This window comes from Rhea pennata, chromosome 1 (assembly GCF_028389875.1).
Source record: "Rhea pennata isolate bPtePen1 chromosome 1, bPtePen1.pri, whole genome shotgun sequence".
Taxonomy (NCBI): domain Eukaryota; kingdom Metazoa; phylum Chordata; class Aves; order Rheiformes; family Rheidae; genus Rhea; species Rhea pennata.
Window position 1 is genome coordinate 183310873 of NC_084663.1, and position 13446 is coordinate 183324318.

General features: G+C 37.5%; 1 protein-coding gene across 3 annotated transcripts in view; it reads left to right on the top strand.

Moving 5' to 3' along the window:
• The window catches only part of DGKH (diacylglycerol kinase eta), a 156613-nt gene that overhangs the window by 61823 nt on the left and 81344 nt on the right, over positions 1 to 13446 (top strand). The gene's annotated exons all lie outside the window — the stretch shown is intronic.

The window sequence follows — 13446 nt, forward strand, 5'->3', positions numbered from 1 at the left end:
TATATCCATGGCAAGGGCGCATTGAAAAAAAAATACCTGGCACACCATAAAAAGCTTGGACATCAAACTGTATACAAAGGCTAAATAATTATTTCCCCATCTTCTCTGGTGGCAGAAGTATTACCCTTGCTTTATATCATGGGAACCTGGAGTGCTGGAGCTGTAAACTTTCCAAGGTTCCTTAATGCATCAGAGGGGAGGTATTTTGAATCTGGAAGGTTTGATCTTAGTCTCGTTTCACTAAAAAACATTTCCTTAGTCCAAGATAGCTATTTGGAAATACGTGTATTTTTCTAAACTTGTTTCAAAATCATACCAAGCAATGAATAATGTAATCAGATCCACATTCAGTTTACTGGTCTATGGTATTCTATGTTCTGAACTGGTTTATTTGTTAAAAATAAATTTACATATTTGCTGATCAATGGATGTTCTTTCACCACTTTATTAAATAGTGTAGTCTTTAACTCAGTGAAACATTATTTCATTTCCAAAAGTGTGACCAGAATATCTCTCTCTGTTTGCCATTGTGCTCTTAAATTCTTCAGGTTTTCCAACTTAATTCAGAAATATTTTTGTGTGCGTGTCAATGTGGAATAGCACAGCCTGTGCTAGAATTTTACTGACTTCATTATTTCCATGTTCTCATATTAAATACATTGGATTTGTTAAAACTATATGGACAGTTGATATTTGTTCCCCTGAAAGGGAAATTTGAAGGTCTTGAATTTGGATACTGTCACAAACTAATTGAATCTCCTTGTTCTGTTCAGCTCTAAAATTATGAAGTGGTTGGAATATGTAATCTGATCATCTCTTCAACATAGACAAATTAATTTGAGATCTTAGAAAACCTTTGTTGGACTTGATTCTGTCAGAATTAGGTTGAGACAAGTGCTCTTGAATGAATCCATTCAGCAAGTGTTTCTGAATCTGCGTGGAGTTTCAGGACCCACGAAACCCAAGAGAAACTTCTGACATTGTGAGTGTAGGGTCAGAATGGGATTATTTTGTTGTTTTTGCATCAAGAAGCTAAACAAATGAAATCAATAAAAAGCTCCAAAGCTTTTCTAGTACAGCTTGTTTAATTCTTTTTTAGTACAGCTTATAATTCTTCTGACAACTGATACAACCTATACTGCCAAAAATTCAGTTTGCTAATAGATACAGCATCTGTGAAAGTCTGTTGTCATACAGACATGCATGTCATTGCAGCTCTGCCAAGGAAGTATTTCTAATGCAGCTAAAATGGAGTGTTTCTGAGATTGCTATCTTAGATATCTTGGTGGGAGTTGTCAGTAGAATTTTTTTCCTGTTTCTCTTCTTTGTTTCAGTGTTGTTTTCTACATAGATCTTCTGAGCTTTGAATGCATAGGTCTCTACTGCAGTACCCATGTGTTCAGAGCTGTTTTCCAGCAGTGACCCAGAACGTCTCCGGTGTCTCAAGGTAGCAGCTAATACACCATTTTTCAGCTCTTGAGCTCCTGGCAACAGAAAATTTGACACTGGGACTTTTATAGGAATGAAAAAGTGATGTGTAGGAAGGAAGTACAGTGGCCTCACAACCACTCTGTTTGTCTGCCCTTTCCCACTGAAAATTTTGTTTCATATACTGCTTAAGTTAGAATATTGTCACCAGCTGAGCTTTAAATATTTTTAAAAACTTTTTAAAATATTTATTGTACTGATTCAGGGACTTCAGATGTTCTTCAAATGGAGTCAGTGAACTAACAATTTCTTAATAGCTTCCAGACTGCTTAACACAACCAAGTGTATCACACACCTGATTTTTGATCTGGAAATACAACATATGGCTTAAAAAAATCTTTGTGTAATGACTGTCTCCAGGCAGAATTTCACATCTTTCCTTCTTCCCATGATGTGACTGATGGTCTATACTACTGCAACCTCAGAAGATATGAGAAATTGCAACAGAATTATAAGAAGTTCAGCTATTCCCAATATGTGGCAGCTAATGTATTAGTTCTTTGTCCCTTCTTGTTTGATTCATGCATGAATGAAGAGATGAAACAGAATTTTGAAACTGGAATGAAGCTGGCGAGTGCCAAGGTTTGCTGTAATGCAGGAGGAGGCTCTTTGCTTCTCTGCTGTCCCTTCAAATGAACTTCTGGGTTGTTCCTTAACCTGGTGGGGAAATGCTCTGGATACCTAGCAACCCATTTGAATTGCCTCGACCCAGCCCGAGACTTGCATGACTTCTGTTGCAACAAATTGATGGTGTTTATGGCTCTTTCTGACTCCGTCAGAGCTTTTAATTTTGGGAAAAGAAAGGTCTCCTTCTCCTCTCAGTGAAGTTTCAAGCACGCAGGTTTTCAGGATTTGACAAAGATGCGCGGAAGGGAACACACTGGTATTTGCAAAGGATTTGGATCCATGTTTTCTGTAACAATTGGAGGCAGTGTGGGAGTCGGGCACTGCTCTCCTTCCAGCAGGTCTTAGTGATCAGTTCCAGACTAAGCTAGTTTTCTTTCAAACTTAAGTATTTCTTTAATTCTTCATGGAAGCTTTCATGAGTGTTGCAAGAGAGAACTTTCTTAGATGTTTGGCATAATTTGTTTGGTACCTTTTGTCATTTTGAAATGACCAGGTCAATTTGTAGGAAAAGAATCTGAGTGTATGTTAATTTTTTCTCTGACCTAGAGCAGATGATTCCTGAACAATGTGTGTTAATTTACAAATATTGTGATGTCTGAGTTTTAGCTTATTTATTTTGTGATCAGAGGATTTTAGAGACTTGTTCTTGGACATGTTCTTAGGAAGAAGCATTAAAACTGTTTAATATCAGTCATCTGGAATGCCAAACTTGACTCATTTATCTAGCATTAAGCAAGAATTTACAATAAGACATGAGAAATGAGATCACATGAGATCTTAAAAGTAATGAAATATTTCCTTGATTGATTTACTAAAGTCGGCTGTAACATGAAAAATTCCATTTACAAGAGCAACTTCATGGTTGGAGTGAAGTATTGCAAAAAACACAGAGTAACTAGATGTGGGAAATGAGTCAATCCAGTAGTTTGAGAATGGGATTAGGATTTAGAGTCACTGTTCTGTTGGTGATGACTCACTGTGACTTTACGCAAGTCACTTAATTTTTCTAGGTATCAGCAGCTCAGACTAAAAATACTCTCTCTCTCCCCCTTACCTTCTTCTACTGTCTGCAAGCTTTGACTACTGCGGACAAAAAGGCGGAAGTCAACTTTAACTAATTTTAACAAATAGTCAATACTTGTCCTATTCTTAAAACACTTTTTTTGGGGGGGGGAGGGGGAAGTTGTGTTTTCCTGTTTTCACTGCTGTTTGGTGGTGTCTTTCTCTGCTGCTCCGTGAAAAGCCTTACAAAGGGGAAGAATTGACTCTTTACTATACTTTATAATTAACTGGTCTTATAAAAGACTTAGCAAGTGCAAGAAGTAAAACCAAGATAAAATATAAATACATACATATGTATATCTTTTCCCTAATCTCCTTTGATAATGGTCATTTTAAGTCTGTTTAACCCTGGCAATTTAGTTACCAGTACAGCTGCCCCAACGCAAATTTCTTGGGCTTGTCTGGTTTAGGAGAAAGATTATTTTTAGGAAAAAGTGTATTAACCAACATATGAAGCACTTCAGTGTTACAGTGGTAGGTGAAAGTATTCAGATAAAGTGGGATGACATTTTATTTAACCAAACTGTTGTCATTCCTGTTTAAATCTCTTCTGCTTCCACCAGTAATGTTGGCAAGGCAGGAAGCTTCATGCTCTTGAACGCTGTCAGGTTTAGCAGTTGCTGCTGAAGATGATCCTGTCCTCACTTGTACACTCTGACTTTAACCATTTTTTTGCCGTGAGATGCCTTGCACCTTCCTAACCTTTTTCTTCCTGTGTTTTTCTTGGGTTGTATTAAGCATAGTTGTCAGAGCTTCATTTACTCCACTGAAAAGAATTATTATTTCAGAAGTCACTGTTGATTTAATGAATCATCCTGACAGCAGAGAAGTTCTTGAGCTGGAGATTAAGCAAAGCAGGAGCGAGATGCTTTCGTCTGAGGATAAGAGTGACTGCACATGGGAGCCGCTATTGCACAGCACTGTCAAACGCTCCTGTAATCTGCATTCACTTTCAAGTCTGGGCAAGCCCTTAACAATACTTGTTTAAATTTAAATACAGACACTGCCTATCCAGAGATTCTGGGAAGGCTTGTGTTTGACTTTGCGACATACAGGTTGCAATACCGCTTGGAGAAGAAAAAACAGTTGGAGAGGAACGAATCATGGGACTGTAGCTCAGCTTGGTTTGCCAGCTTAAAAATTTCTTTCTTCTCCTATTTTCTCTTGATAGTCTGTCTGAAGAACACTACCAAATGCGTTTGTGACAGTGATGCAGATAAAAAATAGTAGATTCAGAAAGTCTGTGATTCAGCATAGCTGATTTTGCACACCCAATTAATACTGCACACCCAAACAAATTGCCTAATGCTTAACTGCACCGTATGATCTTGTATGTACCTACAGCTATTTATGTGGCGGATAACCACTTTCTACTTTTTCCTCCTCCATTATGATTGCATACAGTACAATTCTAATAAACATTTACATATTTATCTTAAAGGATAGTGACTCGCACAAGACTGACTCTTGTGGGTTATATATATACATATATATATATATATGTATGTATGTATAAAACAATCAGAACAACACTGGACCTGCTAGCACTAGCTATGAGCATAGGAATTAACTTTGCTTTTGGTAAAGTTAAACCTGAGCATTCTCTTTTATGTATAGAATATTCAAATCTATATTTAAGGCAAGAAGTGACTAACTGCTGATAACTTACTGACTTGTAGCAAAAATGCTTATCTTTCTGTAGTTGAGTAAATGGAAATATCAGTCTTCAGTAAATGACTGCCAAAAGTATTTTAAGTATTTTCTCACTAAAGGTTAATTTGTGACTGTTTTTTTTCTCAACAAATTCTTTATAGAAGGAAATAATAGCTTGCATTTCTTCCCCGAGTCTCCCATGCCCAAACTGTAGATTTTGGTAATGCAGTCAGCCACATATATGTATGTCCTAATGTTTAAGTATGTGCTTAAAGGATCAAACATACACCTATCCAAAGCCTATTGCAGAAATGCGATCTTAATTCACGCAACCAGCGCTTGCAGTGCTTTGCAATCATGCGCTTGCATTATGATGGAAGTTAAACGTAAAACATCTGCATATGAGCATTACCATCACACTGCTACCCCCTTGTGGTAATTAGCTATAATTTAATTTTATAGAAAGGAACAAAAGGTTCTTTTACAGTTTATATTCACTTAGAAGTGAATTTTCATTTTTAAAAAGGACAGTGCTTATGTTTTTATCTCAATATATTATTTAGAACATTAAGTATAAAGCATCAAGAGATTTAAAAAATCAGCATGTGTTTTACTTTTCACATAGTATTGTTACAAAGTCAGTATTAAGAAGTTGAATAAAGAGCTAGCCTTTTGTATCAGCTTTTATGGACTGAGTAGAGAAATAACACCTGGAAATTTCCAGTGTGGAATCTTACACAGTCATCTTAATAGACTACAAAACATGAAATAGAATATATTTAAAGAAGATTAATATGGGATTTTATTGGGAATAGCTATCTTTGAATATAATATTAAGCACAGTATTTACCTCTGAAGTAGTTCTTGTGTTCAAAACCAGTAGATGCTTTATAAGTGTCCATGACATCCTGCTATGTAAAAGACCAGTGTCAATAACAGTATACTCAGAAGGATATGCAAGAAATTTCCATGAAATAAATGTTTTGTTCAGAGCAAATGATGTATCTGTATGTATCCTGTATATATAACTTACCAGTGTGTGGTGTCGTATGGTGATTTGTGTTGAGAGGGCTTTTTCTTCCATCTGTTGCAAGAACCTGTCCCAGTTGGGATTAAATACGCACAAAGGGTGGTCATCATTTATTATTCAAATCCTAATTTGTAGATAATGCAATAATCTTTATTAAGAGTCAGGCAGAGAAGTTTTTCTGTATTACTATTACCTGTAATCTGTTCCAGAACAGACAGTGGTTTCCCTTTTTTTCATTTTTGTCCCTAGTTCTTATTGTTGGCATATCCACTTGAAGTCTAGTTGGACTCTCTGTTCATTGATTACTTCTCTTCCAGGCTAGAGAAATGTTAGTGTAATTTAAAAATTGTCATAGTTTACTTTTTCTTGGCTCTTCCTATTCTTCTTCTAACCAGATGACAAATATGTTTAGAACAGGAATATGATACTTAAAATTAGGTGTGGAGATGTAGTCCTCTCATGTTCTATACTGACGGTGCCACCGTAGCCATGAAAGTATCTCTTCTCTTGAGAGCAATGTTAATGTGCAGTTTCTCAACGTAGGTCTGTGTTTCAGTATTGATTCTGTTTGCTCATTGAAAAGGTTTCTAGGTAGGTCAATTAAGTAGCTTAATGACTTCAGTTCCACAATGTACCAAATGATAGCAAATGCTGTTAACAATTTAAACTGAGGCTCCAAAGTGCAGTTATTCCCATCCTTGATTATTCGTAACATATGTGAATTGTTACTGTGGATCATGGGATGTAAGCTTGCACTGTGGGAGACCCTTGCTGATTTGCAGATGGCTTTCCCAAAATTGGCAGTGATGTTAGACTTAATCCTATGTCTTTTATTTTCCTGTCCTTTTTTCTATGCTAGTGCTGCTTTAAGGACCCTCTTTCTTGTTTCAGGCATATCACTTGTCTCTCTCCACTGAAATTCCCTCGTGTCCTTTCAGTATTGAACCAATAGGAACAATTTTGCTGCCTTCTAGTTACAAACTAATATATTCCTTCCTTCAGGCTTCATAGTGCATCCTTATTGTTGTTGTATCTTGATTGCTTAAGAGGTTGCAGCCTCTTTGGGCCAGTAACTCCTTGTTTTTGTCTGTGGATCACATTCAGCCCATTTTTGGTCCAAATATAAATAGCACCAGAAGGATGTCCTAAGGCAAAACAGGTTCAGTGGTCATCTTCAGTGGCTAAGGTAGCTGAAGAGAAACAACCCTCAACCTCAAATAAAAGAATATTGTCACTCTGTCAGTCTTAAAGTATATTAACAAGTGCATAAAGAAACCTTCTGCCTTCTCATTCAGAATTATAACCCAACCAGTCCCTAATGCAGATAAAGAGCAAAAAGCCGGTGCCTGGCAGGATCCATTAATTAAATAGGCTTCTGCGGCTTGGTGCTGCATTCCTGATAAATGAGCTGGGCACAAGGAAGACGAAATAGGCCATTAGCCTTCAATAACCAACCTACCTCAGGGCCTCCTGGCTTTCTCATCGTGTATTAGCTTGTCAATGCCTGTCTGTGGCTTTTCCCCTACAGGCTTCCCTTGTGAGTTTAAAACCTTCCTTAACTAACAGGTATATAAATTAAGCCAGGACTTCCAGTGGAGAATGAAGAGGTTTAAGCGTGTCCTTTGCTGGTGCCCCCATGGTATTGTGTCGAGAGCATATTCATAGGGCAATTACTGCACCAGTTAATGAATGGGGACATAAGGCCAACCCTTATATATGCTGCCACTTTTGAGGGTACAGAGCTACGACTTGAAGTGTAACTGAAAGACTCAGAGGGATTTAACAGTTCTGATTTGCAGTTTTGAGAGGAAAATCTACTGAGAAGTAATTTCTATCTTGCAGTTAGAATATCTGTTGTTTTTGCAGTATATTTGTAAGGTCTGTGGAAAAGCAACTTGAAGTCTGACAAAGTTTGTAAGCAGCAACTACAACGTAATCAGATGAATAATCCTCTATCAGGTTGGGCAGCTTTAGAGCAAATGAGCACACTTACAGGCCACTGCCTGATGAAGCTTGACCAAATGCCCTCCCGAAACCTGTGGCTGTCCTTAAATAGTTTCACTGATTGATCACCCTTCAGTTAGCAACCTGAAAATCTGCTAGTAACTGTGGCATTAAAGAAAAAATGTTACAGTCTCAGTAGCTGATGGGATAAATCAATGGACCTGGTTTAAAATCAACACAGATGATTTTAAACTTATCTTAGATTGTGGGAAACATCAATTTTTCAGCAGTGTGAACTGCTATGTCCCTAGAATTGGTAGTGATGGTAATTTCTGCCCCGATAATAAAGCCATATCATCCATATAAACAGGCAACTGCAGTTTTCTTCTGTTTCCTCAGTTGAATCAGTGGGGCTAACCTATTAAGATACAAAGTGTAAAGATGATTTAACTGTTCGAGACCAAACTTTTTGATGTAAAAAAGAAAAGAAAAAAGAGAAAAAAGGGAGTATTAATCACTTTTATTGGCAGACTTCTTGCTAATACATGATTATACCAGTAATCTAGTGGAAAGAAAAAGAGAATGATAAAGCTTTGATGACTCAGAAATCAGTCTTGACGTGGGTTCCTTCACTTCGTTGTCGCCTTCCTCTCATCCAGGTCCCTTCTCGGCAGCTTCTCTGATGGCGTCTCTAGTCTGGAACCAATTAATAAACTGAGAGTATCTTTGTGCAAATGAGATTTTGGACTGCTCATTTTTTCTGGAAATACTCCATCTGAGGTGATTTTTCCTTTTTTTAACAAATCATTGTAACAAATATTTAGAATTATTTTTTCCTAAAATTAACATAGTATGACACTATACTTACCTAGCCTTTTCTTTGAAGCCTTGTTAGTTTAAAAGGAGACTAATATTCTCCTGGTAGATTTTCAATTTTCATCATACACTTTAGACCTGATTAATGTATTCTTAATGATTTTAGGTCTGTTTTCTATGACTTTTTCTGCGTGTGGAAAAAGTTAGAGTACAACTTGGCCTCCAGCACAAGTATGCAAATAAAATGGGATGCTCTGACTCAGAAGTTTTGTTGGTTTTAGTGATGTCAGTGGCAAGGGAACATCTGCCCTACCTTTCTGCTCAAAGTTGCTGGCACTGAAACAGAGGATACATGCCTGTGTTCCCGTTGCTGAAGCTCATAACATGTTTTTGGCTGTTTAACCTGAAGAATTGAACATTGTTCTGAGATGGCTGAAGCATGGCTGCATACTCCGTTCGGATGACTCCGTCACAACCGCAGGAAGGGTCAGACAGCACGGACAAGAGTTTTTAGAGCTTATCCAGCAGACTCCTATAAAGAAACTGGATGGATCTCAAAAGTTTATGATACCTATATTAAACCAAAGCAAGCAGTTGTGAGAAAAAATGTCTGTTTTTTGTTAATAGAAGAAAGAGATCGAGATAGATACCAAAAGAACATGATCAGCAAACATAAGAGGAAATCTGATTAACCACAACAATTTAGAAAAATATATTTTCCATGCTTTCCACTTCTATGTGAAAGGCCAGTGAAATAATTAGGACACTGGATCCACATCCCAGAGGAAAACGGAGCTTCTAACTCAAAATTACTTTTGAAGATGATACTTCATTGAGAGGTTTCACAATCATAACTATCTCTAAGGCTGTATGCTAAGTGCAGCAAGGGAGGTTTAGACTAAGGAAAACATTTAGTGGTAGAGACTCTCCATTAATAATGACCTTTAAGAATATCTTAGACAAGTATCTTATGGGAATGGGCTAAGTATGGCTGGCAAAGGCAGATGTAGACCTGATTTAAATAGAAAGGAAAGGAGAAGGGTGTGCTTTTATGATGACTTTCTGGTCCTGTGAAAAGCCAGGGCCTGTGAGTGCTCTTTTAGCACTCATAGATGTGTCTAGGGATTCTGCACATGGGGACTGACCTGTATTGTAGATGTGTAGGACACGTGAAGATTAACTTCATGGAAGCAATGAGTTTGGGCTTGTAGGATACAACACATCTATTGCTTGCATGTTGCTGTCTTCTGTTGCAGATGATGGATGATAGTGGCTTTTTTGCCAAGAAATAGGCCAGACAAAATAGAACACCTGAATGAAGTGACAGATAACCCATTTATGCAAATAAAATTAATCTTACTTTGCAGGAGAGGGTGGACTGAAGGACCTTTTTTTTTGCCCCTCCTGGCTCTTTTGTGAGTTTCCAGTTTTGCTTGCAGATATGGAATAAATGTTGTTGAACAAAGATTTGAGAATGTGGTTGAGGTTTTGTTAAAGCTGAATAGATCTTGCCTTCTATAGCTCCCCTGAAAAGCAGCTTTTGCATAACAATCTGAAAGCAAGTACACTGAACAGCGCATAAATGCTCCTACCTGCAAGATGCCAAATCCTCACATACAATGGATATATGAAGAGATAGGTTTTATAAAACTGAGAATGTATTTACTTCGATAAAATAGAAACACAGTCATATTAAACGTTCATCTTGTATTTTTCTAGGACATTTATGTCCATGTTTATGGTTTTATTTGTTTTTATACCAGGATTATTTTGTTAATAGCAATTTAAATTGTTTAAATGGGAACAATGACCATCAAGCTATTTAAAACTGAAAAGACAAAGGGCATATTTAACTGCTCAACTCACTGAAAGAAGCAAAATGTGTGATTACTACATATGTTATATTTTAGCAATAAGAGCTATTGAATAGCAAGCTGTATGGGAGATATTATGTTATTTTTCTGATGCAAAGCTCATAAAAAAGTGTCCTTGGAGAAATTCTTACAAACTATCTCTAGAAAGAGCTTGCTAGATGATAGCAAATGAATGTTTTTGCTATTACCTACTCACACTATTCAGGACCCAGGAACTTTAAAAACTTTTAAAACAATTTTGCATTAAAAACTAGAACGTGATGTAGAACTGTAGTTGTTATAGGGACTATTGTATGATGTGGACTGCAGCAGCTTGAACTTTCAGTTGGTCTGATTTCAGCCATGTGTCCTGTCTCAGTAGAAGCCCATCACCTGCTGCTGAAATTGTGCTCACTTTTCTGCCTTCATTCCTCCAATAGCTTTTTGTCACTTTTTCTACTATGTTTTAGATGTCAATGAAAGCTCAGTAACAGACTGCTGAAGTCCACTGTAGCTTCTCTTACATAATTTGACTTGGCTCTTTTTTTTTGACCTTTTTTTAAATTTTCCCTTTGTATATAATAAACAGTATACTTGGCCATTAAGGCGGAAAGCTATTAAATTTACATATTACAACTGGGATTTTTTTCCTTTATTTCTGATACTTGTGCATTTAGAAGAAAAAAAAAGAATTGAAAACCGTACTAAAGATGAGGTATATCACATTTACTGTTCCTCATCCATCCACAAATTCAATCATGTTATTTTAGAAAGCTTTCAGGAGTTGGGTAGATCTATGCTATATTTCCTGCTTTTGCTTCATTTGCCCAGAAATGTGTTTTAAGGGGACTCACACTCACTCCATGATAAGTGAGGCGTGATGTTGAATTTTGCAATTGAATTTGAACATGGAGTAGGAGTAGGAACCTGTGTTTCTTAAAGTACAGATGAGCAGGAGCCACACTATAAAATTTTGGGAGTTACCAGTCTGCGCGTTCCAGTCAGAGGCGTGTATTCTGGGAGAAGCTTAACTGTGATTTCTGAATGAGAGAAAATAACATGTACATGAATGAGCCTGGTCACCAAGAGAATGTGAATTCCAAAGTAACTACAGGCTCTTATTTCCTGGCAGTAAACAGAGGGGAAGGGAAGATCCAATGTATGTTATTCTTCTGCTTTCCAGTCTCGTGGTCTCAGAAGAGAGAATTTCATCCTTGATTGTAATATGAGAATTCTGCTTCCACTGTGGTTGCTGCTAAAGACTGGAGAAAGGAAAGGGAAAAAAAAATGGATTTTTACCAAGAGAAATACTAGAAAAAGCTAGAAGCAGCTTAGATTCTGTCGTGTTACTAAAAGTGCTTTGCTGTTTTGGGAAATTCATAAGAACTCTTCAGGTAGTAGTAGTCTATATCCTAAATGTGTAGTAGCTCAATAGGTACATGACTTTATTACTTGTGCAATATTTATATGTAGCTGCACAAGTGAAAGAATCAGCGTGACATCTTTTTGAGGTAGAGAAGTATTCTTATTTCTGTGTGTTCAGAATCAAAGTGCAATGAATAAGTGACCTACCAAAGATTACAAAGGAAATTGGTAGCTGACCAAAAAGTAAACTTCAGATCTGTTTATACTAATCCTGTACTTTATCACCAACTGTTCTTTATTTTTGCCCCAAATACAGCAATCTATAAAATATTTACCTACTAATTATATGAAATTTAATAGCCTAATACTATGTAAAATGCAGTAACTGGAACTGAGATTTTGCTGCCAATATGGATTCCAGACATTGTGTAAGTGGTAACTTAATTGTAAGGTTTTATAGAAAAAAACACACTGAGAAGTTCCTGGTAGCAAAAAAACACCTTATTCACTTTTAGAACTAACAAAAATGCAAAATGAAAGAGGATGAGGTTTATTAACTGAGAGTCAGAATCTGGCTGTTCCTATGATCAATTCTATTTATTAAAAAGAAATTATGTCATATTTTGTTGAGCAGATGTCCTCAGGTAATAGTTGATCATTATTCTTCACATGAGAAGTACACAGTGGGATTCCCTGGGAACCGGTCCCAGAATCTTGAAAGCAATCTACATGACTATGTGGATGAGCATGAATGAGGAGCTTCTGACAAAACTCAGACATAAAAAGGAAGCATACAAGCAGGGGAAGCAGGGACAGGTGACCCACGAGAAGTATAGACACTGTCTGAGTGTGCAGGGATGGGCTTAGGAAAGCCGAGGAACAAGAGTTGAATGTGGTAAGGGATGTGAAGGACTGCAAGAATGACTTCCACAGGTATATCAGAAATGAAATGAAGAGCTCCGCAGAATGGATGGAGGACCTGGTGGCAGGGGACATGGAGAAGCCTGAGGTACTCAGTGCTTCTCTATCATGGCTAAGGCTTGCCTTCAGCATTCCCAGGTTCCTGAGACCAGAAGGAAGTATGGAGCAAGGAAGACTTGCTGGATCAGAGGAGGAGGATCAGGTTAGAGAACACTTAAACAAACTGGACATACAGGAGTCCGTGGACCCTACTGGGATGCACCCACAAGTGCTGAGAGAGCTGGCTGATGTCACTGTGAGGCCAGTCAATGATCTTTGAATGATCATGGCAAAAAGGGAAGTTTTTTTGAGGATTGGAAGAAAGCAGATGTTACTGCTATCTTTGAGAAAGGCAAGGGGGAGGATTGGAGAGCTACAGTCCAGTAAGCTTCACCTTGATTCCTGGGAAAGTGAAGGAGCAGTTAATCTTCGAAACCGTTTCCAAACATATGAACTTGAAGGAGTTGACTGTAAATAGTCACAGTAGATTTATGAAGAGGAAATCTTGCCTGGCCAACCTGATAACCTTCTGCAACAAAGTGGCTAGCTTGATGAACAAGGGGAAAACAGTGGATGTTCTTCATCTTGACTTTAGCCAAGTTTTTGATGCTGTCTCCATAACATTTTCATAGACAAACGGAGAGAGTA